We start from the raw sequence: 12654 nt of genomic DNA, 5'->3' as shown, positions 1-12654 counted from the left end.
AGGGTGGGCCCAAAACAGAGACATTTATTCCCCATTTCAGAAGTGGAATAAACGTCTCTGTCCATTGAGACCTGCTACCAGTACATCCAGTTTTCCGAAAAATGCTCCCCAGGAAACATTGAAGGAGGTCACCGCCTTCATCCCCCAAGGGATTGGTGTCCTCCCCTCCCCCCCTCCAAAAGCGAAACTGCCATGGGAGACTCGTTTTTAGTCTGCTTTGGGAGAAATAGAAACCTATGGCTGACATAACCATTTATAACATAACATAAGAAATTCACTTCTATACCGCAGTAACAGTTAGCAATAGTCAAGAGACTGTACGAGCCCATTCAGAAGAATTTGTCAAATAAGAGGTCTTTAGCATTCTTCTAAAGGAAAGATAGGAGTTGGAGCTTGTTATTAGGACAGAAAAGGATTTATCCCATGATCCAGCTTGAAAAGATACAATTCTACGGAGAAATCTTTTGTATATGCACCTTTTACAATAGGAAATGTAAATAATCTAAAATGCCAGGAAAAACATTTTCTGTCGATAAATTTAGTGATCAATAATAAACTCCCTCCTTTACAAAGCCACGTAGGTAACCGCTCAGACACTCATAGGAATTCTATAAGCGTCAGAGCTGTTACTGCGGTGCCCAGTGCTAAAAACACTAGGGCGGCTTTGTAAAGGAGGGGGATAATCAGGTATAAGGTCAGGTACAACCTAACTTGAATAATATTCTTGCCTCAACTGGGAACCAACAGAGCTTCCAAAAGAATTTAGTCACATGATCAATTTTTTTCAAATTGAAAATCAACTGAACATAAGAGTAGTCTCACTGGGTCAGACCAATGGTCCAGTAGCCCATTCTCACGGTGGCCAATCCAGGTCACTAGTACCTGGCCAAAACCCAAGGAGTAGCAACAATCCATAGAGAATCTCAAAGAATAGCAAGATTCCGGAATCCCAGAGAGTAACAAGATTCTAGAATCTCAAAGAGTAATAACATTCCTTACAGAATCTCAAAGAATAGCAAGATTCCGGAATCCCAGAGAGTAACAAGATTCTAGAATCTCAAAGAGTAGCAACATTCCTTACAGAATCTCAAAGAATAGCAAGATTCCGGAATCCCAGAGAGTAACAAGATTCTAGAATCTCAAAGAGTAGCAACATTCCTTACAGAATCTCAAAGAATAGCAAGATTCCGGAATCCCAGAGAGTAACAAGATTCTAGAATCCCAAAGAGTAGGAACATTCCATTCAGAATCTCAAAGAATAGCAAGATTCCGGAATCCCAGAGAGTAACAAGATTCTAGAATCTCAAAGAGTAGCAACATTCCTTACAGAATCTCAAAGAATAGCAAGATTCCGGAATCCCAGAGAGTAACAAGATTCTAGAATCTCAAAGAGTAATAACATTCCTTACAGAATCTCAAAGAATAACAAGATTCCGGAATCCCAGAGAGTAACAAGATTCTAGAATCCCAAAGAGTAGCAACATTCCATAGAGAATCTCAAAGAATAGCAAGATTCCGGAATCCCAGAGAGTAACAAGATTCTAGAATCCCAAAGAGTAGCAACATTCCATACAGAATCTCAAAGAATAGCAATATTCTGGAATCCCAGAGAGTAACAAGATTCTAGAATCCCAAAGAGTAGCAACATTCCTTACAGAATCTCAAAGAATAGCAAGATTCCGGAATCCCAGAGAGTAACAAGATTCTAGAATCCCAAAGAGTAGCAATATTCCATGCTACCAATCCAGGGCAAGCAGTGGCTCCCCCCATATCTTTCTCAATAACAGACTATGGATTTTTCCTCCAGGAACTTGTCCAAACCTTTCTTAAAACCAGCTACGCTATCTGCTCTTACCACATCCTCTGGCAACACGTTCCAGAGCTTAACTATTCTCTGAGGGGAAAAAAATGTCCTCCTATTGGTTTTAAAAGCATCGAATGTCCCCTAGTCTTTGTAATTTTTGATGGAGTGAAAAATCAATCCACTTGTGTCCGTTCTACTCCACTCAGGATTTTGTAGACTTCAATCATATCTCCCCTCAGCTGTCTCTTTTCCAAGTTGAAGAGCCCTGATTGTTTTAGTCTTTCCTCACATGAGAGGAGTTCCATCTCCTTTACCATCTTGGTCGCCCTTCTTTGAACCTGTTCTAGTGACGCTATATTTTTCTTGAGATAAGGAGACCAGAATTGAACGCAATACTCTAGGTGAGGTTGCACCATGGAGCGATGCAGAGGCATTATAACATTCTTAGTCTTGTTAGCCACCCTTTTAAAATAATTCCCAGCATCCTGTTTGCTTTTATGGCCGCCGCCACACATTGGACAGAAGATTTCATTATATTGTCTATGATGACACCCAGATCCTTTTCTTGGGCGCTAATCCCCATGGATCCCTAGCATCTGGTAACTGTGATTCAGGTTATTCTTCTGAATATGCATCACTTTGCATTTATCCACATTAAATTTCATCTGCCATTTGGACGCCCAGTCTTCCAATTTCCTAAGGTTCGCCTTCAATTCTTCATAATCCACATGCGTTTTAACAACTTTGAACAGTTTATTGTCATCTGAAAATTTAATCACCTCACTCATCGTTCCAATTTCCAGATCATTTATAAATAAGTTAAATAACACCAGTCCCAGTACAGACCCCTGTGGCACTCCACTGTTTACTCTCCTCCATTGAGAAAAATGACCATTTAACCCTAACCTCTGTTTTCTATCCGATAACCAATTCCTAATCCACAACTGAACTTCGCCACCTATCCCATGACACTTTAATTTTCTCAGGAGCCTCTCATGAGTAACTTTATCAAAAGCTTTCTGAAAATCTAGATACACTATATCAACTGGCTCATGTTTATTCATACCTTCAAAGAAGTCAAGCAGATTTGTGAGTCAAGATCTCCCTCATCTGAACCTATGCTGACTACATCTCATTAAATCATGCTCGTCTACGTGTTCCACAATTTTATTTTTTATAATTGTTTGTACAATTTTACCCGGCACTGAAGTGAGGCTTACAAGTTTGTAATATCCTGGATCTCCCCTGGAGCCCTTTTTAAAAATCGGCATAACATTGGCCACCCTCCAATCTTCAGATACTACAGACGATTTTAGCCACAGGTTACAGATCACTAACAGCAGGTCAGAAATTTCATTTTTGAATTCTTTTAATACCCTGGTATGTATACCATCTGGTCCTGGCGATTTATCATTTTTTTAACTTGTCGATTTGATTTAGTACATCTTCCAGATTCACCGAGATTTCTTTCAGTTCCTCTACATCATCACCCTTGAAAACCATTTCCAGTTCAGGTAGATCTCTTATATCTTCTTCCGTAAACTCATATCTCTGCTGCCATTTCCTAACAATAATAATAAATTTATTCTTAATTACTGCCATTACCAAGACTTTTAGGTGGTTTACACCATAAGAAACTGAACAATCAGCGAAACACATTCATACCATAAAAATAAAATCATTATAAAAAGTTAAGAATGGATTTGCAATCTTAAAAATACCCAACTAAGTAATAAATTTGTCAAATAAAGAAGACTTAGCTAATTTTTGAAAAGAACTTTAAGATATGCCAGGATTGTAATTTAGCTGCCTGAAATGCTAAGGTCTTATCAAAAAAGGTTTTATATCTGACACCATTTGGCTTAGGTAAATAAGTAAGAACTTCTTGTATTCCTTGATGGTCTATATAACTCAAAATGAGGAGACAGATAAATTAGAGACTCTCTTGATATCAACTTAAAGCAAATGCAAGAAAATTTAAATAGAACTCTTGCTTCCAACGCTAACCAGTGCAACAAACGATAATATGGGCTAATATGGTCATTCTTCTTCAAACCAAATATCAGTTGAACCGCGGTACTCTGAATTATTTTCAGTTTTCTTAAAAATTTGGGGGGAAGAACCCAAATAAATGATGTTACAGTAATCCAGAATGGGTAAGATCAATGATTGCACCAATAGTCTAAAAGACACTGGATCAAAATATTTTTTAATGGTCCGTAATTTCCATAATATATATACAGAGATGTTAATCTGCTGCCAGAGAGAGTCTATGTTCCTAGAATTCCCTGATGATGGTTTAGGCCTGGCTTTAGAGTGCTCCCTCCAAATCTTAGAAAACCTGGCTTAACCTATCCTCCTGACATAGAACTTTCCTAGCAGGCCTGATCTTGTTCCTTTCTGCGTGTGTACAGGTAGGTTTCACATTCAGCTTTAATCGATTTGTGGTTTATTTATGCTGATAACACAAAAGGCTTCTTGACTCCTTATAACCAGCTAAAGAATGTCTTTCAGTTAAAAACCCTCAAGGCCTCTTTGTAGATTCAGTACTGTTGGGGACAGGCACTGCTGCAGCTGCCAGATTTCCAGTAAAGTCTGCAGCGTAGAATGCAGGAATCACAGCTCCTGTCACTTCCCTTCACAAGAGCCGTGAGGTACAGAGATGGAAGACTTGTCCTCTTTGCTTCCCTCTGTCAATACCATTTTTTAAAGTTGTGTAAGGACAGGGATATTTATTGCATATCTCCTTATGGAGACTGAGAGTGCGTGCTGGCTTGCAAGCAGCTACGGGGTCAATGCTTGCTCTCTACAAGGCTGTGATGCCATAATGGCTTTGTGGTACTTTATAACTACCTTTCCCACAGATTAGAGGAGTGCGGTATAAATACACCAGACCTTAAGCTTATATACTGCATCTTTTCTATAAATATAGAGCTCGACACGGTTTACAAAAGTTAAACGGGAAATACAGTGGGAGTCGATGGTAGAGGGAAGCAGAAATTTACAGCTGAACTCCCCTTCTGCTTCCATCACACTTTGGAATAATCTACCTGTTTACATTAGGGCGGATATCAATTACTTAAGGCTTCGTTAAAATATGAAAATTTTTTATAGGACTTGTAATGTTCATGGTATGAGGATATTTAAATTATTGATTGCTTTGGTATTTTCTCGTAGATTTTACAGCCTCCTTGAATGTAAATCGCCTTGAACTTTTTTTGGTATAGTGTGATTAATAAGTTGTATATTAGATTAGATTATACTACTGGCACTCCCCCATTATTCTAGTATTGAGAACCCCTAACCCTAGAGCTCTGCCTATTCACTTTACTGCTGTCCAGGCAGTCCCTCGGCCTTCTCCGCTGGTCACCACTGGTCTCTCTACCAGCCACTGTCAGGTGGTGGAGAAGAAAACGGTGACAGAGTGGGATGAACACAGAGGATCTCGAATCAGAAAATATAGCGTTCCCCTGGGAATTCACAGTTTGCGAATTACGGACTCACTCATTCGCGGTATGCTCCGACCGCCTCTTCCTGTAGTAAAGTCGGGCTACTCCAATCAGGAGCTGCGTGTAGCCTGACTTTACTACAAGACGAGGCGGTTGTAGCAGACTGCAAAGTGATTTTCTTCACCCGCCGGCGCTCCAGCTGCTCTCTCCTGCCTCTCCAGCCTCCCCTGCCTTTTGTCAGGCGAAAAACTGCATGTGCAGTTTTTTTTAAAATTCCTGGAACGAAACCCCTGCAAATTTGGGGGGAGTACTGCACTGGATAGGCTTGCACGGCCTGTGTCCCGTCTATGGACATTCAGTTGAGGACGGGCTGGGGAGGATTTCGATGGCCGGGATGGTTAAGATGGGCTGGAGTGAGCTTTGGTCTATACCTGCTATCATTCACTATGTTGTTATGGATTTCTATTTGTCTAAATGTTCCCAGATTTGAGCTGTAGGATATCCTTGAATACAATGTGATGCTAAGAATATTTCCATTCAATCGGAATTAAAACCAAAGCTGTGGGTTCAACAGTCGAGTTTGGATTTATTCAAATTCTGCCTGTTCTGTCGAAGGTTTGATCATTCCAGCCTAGGATGGGAAGCAGATCAGCCAACCTTAGAAGTTTCTTTTGTCTATCGGCTCTAAATCCCAAACCAGAAAACTTGAAAGGCAACAGACGGTCAATGACATACTTCAGGTCTGATCAGACATTCAAAGAACCAACAAAGAAACACCTGGAGCCATCAGAAGCTACTGTGATAGTTGATTATTTATATTCTGCCTTTAAACAAGTCTGATCACAACATTACATACATAAATTAAAAATACACAAAATACAAGACATTTAAATATACTCGTACATACCACAAAACTATCATTGTAGCATACATTAGAACATAAGAATAGCCTTATTAGGTCAGACCAATGGTCCATCAAGCCCAGTAGCCCGTTCTCACGGTGGTCAATCCAGGTCACTAGTACCTGGCCAAAACCCAAAGAGTAGCAACATTCCATAGAGAATCTCAAAGAACAGCAAGATTCCGGAATCCCATAGAGTAACAAGATTCTAGAATCCCAAAGAGTAGCAACATTCCATAGAGAAGCTCAAAGAACAGCAAGATTCCGGAATCCCAGAGAGTAACAAGATTCTAGAATCCCAAAGAGTAGCAACATTCCATGCTATTGATCCAGGGCAAGCAGTGGCTTTCCGCATGTCTTAATAACAGACTATGGACTTTTCCTTCAGGAATTTGTCCAAACCTTTCTTAAAACCAGCTACGGTTCTTTATAAATCTAAACATTCTTGGAAACTGTCAGGCGCCTAGTTTGGAGTAGAGGGGTGGCAGCTCGCATCCTCCAGTGCCTCAGGTCAGTGGCGTACCATGAGTTGGGGGGAGGTCCGCCCCGGGTGCATGCTCCAAGGGGATGCACAACTGGCCGGATCCGGAACCTCCCGCACTGCTTCAAACGGCACTTCAGCGCGGCTGCCGTACTTAGAGCAGAGTTGGCAGCCGCGCTGAAGTGAAGAAGGTCCCGCGATGATTGGGAAGAGGTAAGTGACGTCGGGGGGGGGGGGGGGGGACCGGCAGCCGCAGTCATTGCGGGATCTTGCCACAACTAACTGTGTCTGCTGGCCCAGCCCCCTCCGTCGTCACTTACCTCTTCCATCCGAGCAGAAGCAGTCATAGCGGGACCTTTGGGATGGAGAAAGAAAGGAGGTCAGAGTGATATGGAATCACGCTGAAGGGTAACAAAGGGGGTCAGGGTGGTATGGAATCATGCTGAAGGGTGACAAAGGGGGGGTCAGGGTGGTATGGAATCATGGTGAAGGGTGACAAAGGGGATCAGGGTGGTATGGAATCATGGTGAAGAGTGAGAAAGGGGGTCAGGGTGGTATGGATGCATGGTGGAGGGAGAGAAAGGGGCAGATGCTGATGGAATTGCAGGGAAAGAGACATAAGGGGGAACGATACTGCATGGAATTGGGTTGTAGGGAGCGAAAGGGGGCAGATGCTGATGGAAGTGGAGGGAAAGAGAGAGTAGGGGCAGATGATGGAAGTGGGGAGAAGGGGCAGATGATGGAAGTGGGGAGAGAGAAGAGGGCAGATGATGGAAGGAGGGGAGAAAAAGAGAGAAGGGGCAGATGATGGAAGTGGAGAGAAGGAGAGAGAAGAGGGCAGATGATGGAAGTGGGGGGAAAGAGAAAGAAGGGGCAGATGATGTTAGTGGGGAGAGAGAAAAGGGCAGATGATGGAAAGAGGGGATAAATAAAAGGAGGGCACATGATTGGGGGAAAAGGATTGAGTTAGGGAAATACTAGAGGGGGTGAGGGAAAGAGGTGGCGAGCTGTAGGTAGACAGTAAGAAAGGAAATTGATGAGAGGGTAGTAAGAACGTAATCTAGATGGATGTAGAAAATAAATTGAAAAGGAAAATGAGAGAAGAAAGGGATTGCAGAAGAGAGGTGTGGGAGAGGGAAGGAGAGATGCCAGACCAATGGGGGTGAAAGGAGAGATGGAAGGGGGAGGCATACAGTTTCTGGAAGGGGCATCGAAGGAGAGAAGATGCCATATAGGGGCAGAGAGATGGCAGACAGTGGATGGAAGGAAGAGAGTAACAAGAAGATGAGGAAAGCAGAAACCAGAGAAGACAAAGATAGAAAAAAAATTTCTATTTATTTATTGCTTTAGGAGACATGTGTCACTGTTTCTGTGGTGTTGGATTGTATGCAGAGTCCAGCTTCTTGCTGGTTCAATTTAACCTTTGTCTATGTATTTCTATTTTATCCCCTCTTTTACAAAACTGTGGAGCGTTTTTTAGCGCCAGCCGTGGTGGTAGCAGCTCTGATGCTCAGAATTCTATGAGCGTCAGAGCTGTTACCTCTGTGGCTAAAATCCACACTACAGTTTTGTAAAAGAGGGAGGGGTTAGTTTGTGATGGCATATTCCATACTTTGTGAAGGTGTTCTATGTGTTCGAAAGACATGGTTTTCTGTTAGGATTGACGGTGTAGGATTGATCTGTGCTGGTCTGGCTTGTTTAGTTTTACAATGGATGTATTGATGTACTGCTCACTGCAATATGTAAGATGGTGCCTCTTCCTAGGTACTCATGTGTGACATGTGGATTGTTACTAAAAATCATGTTTTTCGTACAGATGGGGGGAGGGGCCAAAAAATGATGGGCCCGGGTGTCACATATGCTAGGTACGCCACTGCCTCAGGTACAAACTTTAGATTGTAATCTCTCCAGAGACAGGGAAATAACTACTGTAACTCATCTCGAGCTTCAACAGAAAAAGACCTGAGCTAAATCCATGTCCTTTGTTTGGTATTCTGCAGCAAAGATGGTGCAGATGTGCTTTGAAGATCCCAAGTGCACCTTGACAATTTAGATGTGTTTGAGAGCACAGCAGAAACTGTCTCACTTTGAAAATAAAGACTTTGCTGAGAGAATGGTGAAAGGTGTGTTTTGGTTTCTGTAAGGTAGAGTTTCCATCAACACACAGAGGTAAACACAGGTGGTTATTGATGTTCGTATATTGTGATATCTATATTATTTTCTTTCCTTGTGTATATGTTTAACTGTTGGCTCTCAACAAAGTATTCAAAGGCAAGGAGGTAACATCCAGCCTTGTCCACGCACTCGTTTTCTGAGTGGTCAGTTACGGGTGCAAAAGCTGGACACTACAGAAACATGACAACGGGAAAGAAACAAATTATGGGAGGGATGTTATTGAATGAGAGTACCCAAGAAAGGGACTTGGGGGTAATGGTGGACATAACAATGAAGCCGACGGCACAGTGCGCAGCGGCTGCTAAGAAAGCAAATAGAATGATAGGTATAATCAAGAAGGGTATTACAACCAGGACAAAAGAAGTTATCCTGCCGTTGTATGCGCCCGCATCTGGAATACTGCGTCCAATATTGGTCGCCGTACCTTAAGAAGGATATGGCGTTACTCGAGAGGGTTCAGAGGAGAGCGACACGTCTGATAAAAGGGATGGAAAACCTTTCATACGCTGAGAGATTGGAGAAACTGGGTCTCTTTTCCCTGGAGAAGAGAAGACTTAAGAGGGGATATGATAGAGACTTATAAGATCATGAAGGGCATAGAGAGAGTAGAGAGGGACAGATTCTTCAAACTTTTGAAAAATAAAAGAACAAGAGGGCATTCGGAAAAGTTGAAAGGGGACAGATTCAAAACGAATGCTAGGAAGTTCTTCTTTACCCAACGAGTGGTGGACACCTGGAATGCGCTTCCAGAGGGCATAATAGGGCAGAGTACTGTACTGGGGTTCAAGAAAGGATTGGACAATTTCCTGCTGGAAAAGGGGATAGAAGGGTATAAATAGAGGATTACTGCACAGATCCTGGACCTGTTGGGCCGCCGCGTGAGCGGACTTCTGGGCATGATGGACCTCAGGTCTGACCCAGCAGAGGCATTGCTTATGTTCTTATGTTGATGTCGGTGGCTGGTGTATAATTATCGAATGCCCTGGCTGGTATCCTACAATTCTGTATTGGGAGGATAAACTTTAAGAGAATGCTGCTAATGCCTTTCTATGCTAATGCTTATTCCATCTGAAAATTTCTTCATCAGAACACGCTGACAGTAATGTTTAATTTAAAGTTTGTTTGGCATTCCTGAATTGTTGGAATTTGACTTGTTTTGCCTGTATATGTGGATCGGTTTTGTCACCTACCTTGGAATGGATCGTTTGATCTAATGCTTTTTTTGCTTCTTTAATTGTTGAAATGCGATTTGATTTGGTATATTGACATTTTATATTGGGGGGATATTAATGCTGTTGTCTAGTTATGTCTATGTTATATGTGGAAATCGCAGGGAAATAAGATTTTATGTGTGTGATATGTAAACCACATAGTTGTATGTGGTATATACATTTTTAAATAAATAAATATTGGGTACGGCAGTGGAAAGTAAAAAAAATAATTTTAGTTTCTATTTTGTGATAACAGTATGTCAGATTTGAAAAGTGTATCCTGCCAGTAATCGCAAACTAACCCTTCCCTCTTTTACAAAACTATAGTGCGGTTTTTAGAAGCTCGTAGAATTCCTGTGAGCGTCAAAGCTGTTACCACTGCGGCCGGTGCTAAAAACCATGCTACGGTTTTGTAAAAGGGGGGGGAGGGGTTTAAAATAGAAATATGTAGACAAAAGTTAAACTGAACCACCAAGAAGCTGGACTCTGCATACAATGCAACACCACAGAAACAGAAACAGTGACACATGTCCCCTAATATTGTGTAGTATTGTGCTCACAGCTATAATTTATGTTAATAATAATACTTTCCTTATATTATTTAAAATATTATTGTGAAGTGCTCAGACCAAGTAACCCAAAATATAGTGAAGTCACTACAATGAGGTTAACAAGGGGACCATCATCGCCTTCACCTGTCCCCTGCCCTCCCTAGATGACCACAAACATTTTCAGATCAGTATAATTTAATGTACTTATCTGAATAGGAGGGTAGTTGGTTTCGTTAATACTCCTTGGTGACTGTGTGCTGATAAAACTCGTGTGCTCCGTTAAAATTCTAGAACTGTTCGTTCATGCTTCCAATCCCGTCCCCCCGACTCGAGTTTCACCTCTTCATCAGGGAGGGACACTAAGGAAAAATCAAGTTCAAAATTCCCAATTCAAATTACTTAAACCATAGTATAACATATCAAATTAACTCTAATGGTTCTGAGTACTATTAACTAGGTTCCAATGTGTTGACTTAATCTTAATCTTAGAAGATCTTAAAGTTCCATATATTACCTGGTGGTGGCTCCACTGAGACAAGATTCTCAGCACAATACTACAGAGTAATTCTTGTCACAGAATACTAAGTTTTATCTCCCTATTAAGTAAGAAACCCTAATATTGTGTAAAATATAAAGATAGCAGATGTAAACTTGAAAAAAACCCAGAGAAATAGCAATCATCACTTTGCATATTAACAAATAGCCCCCCCCCCCCCTAATGAAGCTGCGTTAGGGTGTTTTTATTGCAGGCTATGGAAGTAAAAGCACTGACACGCATATGAATTCTATGAGCACGGTGATAAAATCCCTAACGTGGCTTCATAACGCCCCCCCACCCCCACCCCTTTTTATGAAGCCACATTAGGCTTTTTTATTGCCGGCCATGGCAGTAAAAATTCTGGCTCTCAAATCACCGTAGCTGGCAATAAAAAAAGTCTAATGTAGCTTCATAAAAGGGGGCCAAAAGGGGTGGGTGGGAATAAAACCAAAAAGGAAAATAAGATAACACTATTTTATTGGACTAAAACATTTTCCGTTATCGTTCAGAGGCCAAAACCTCTTTTCTCAGGTCAGCTGTTACGGTATCCTGTCCTGACCTGAGGAAGAGGGTTTTGGTCTCTGAATTAGTCAAAATATATTACAATTATCTATTTATTTAAAAAAATGTATATACCACCTGGATTTATGTGGTTTCCAATCATTGGATTTTCTCATTACAATCTTTCTAACCTGTGGGTCTGAATTCGTCAGTGGAATGGCGACATTTTAATTAAGTAAAAATATATTGTATTAAAAGAGTTGTTTCATAAAAATAAAAAAAGAAAATAGTTTCCCATATGATTGGTTCTAAGAAATAGGACGTGAAAACGACGCCAAAGAGAATTATCCACGTGTGTAAGGTTGATTGGTTGGAATTGCTCCCATTGGTGCAGATAAGTTGGAGCTGCCATGATTTCTTAAAGAATTTAGAAGAGTAACACTTAGGGCTCCTTTTACGAAGCCGCGTTAGCGGTTTAATGCACGTAAGAGCGCGCATTAAACAGCCGGCCGTGCTAGCCGCTACCGCCTCCTCTTGAGCAGGCTAGCACGGGGGTTAGCACGTGCGATAAAGCCACTCACGCGGCTTCATAAAAGAAGCCCTTACTGAAATGGTGAGAGGCTTGTGAAGATGGAGTAGTTTGCTGAAGAGACTTTATATTTTGTCATATCTCAGTTGTTTTCGATAGCAAAGTACCATGGGAGAGCAGCACAAGACGTTTCTCTGAAGCAGTGGTTAAAGATATACCGCAAAACACTGCAGCGTCAGATACAATATAAGACCAGCAGTCCGTTCATGCGGGGGCCCCCAGATCAAAGACCAGTGCTCTAAATGAGTCCGTCCTCACCTGTGTATGTTCTAGTTTAGCAGGAACTTTTCCAACTTTGTCTTGAATCCCTGGAGGGTGTTTTCCCCTATAACAGCCTCCGGAAGAGCGTTACAGTTTTCTACCACTCTCTGGGTGAAGAAGAACTTCCTTACGTTTGTACAGAAACGATCCCCTTTTAACTTTAGAGAGTGCCTCTCGTTCTCCCTACCTTGGA

Source organism: Geotrypetes seraphini, chromosome 10 (assembly GCF_902459505.1).
Source record: "Geotrypetes seraphini chromosome 10, aGeoSer1.1, whole genome shotgun sequence".
In the NCBI taxonomy this organism is placed as follows: Eukaryota; Metazoa; Chordata; class Amphibia; order Gymnophiona; family Dermophiidae; genus Geotrypetes; species Geotrypetes seraphini.
Note: the sequence above shows the minus strand (reverse complement) of the source record.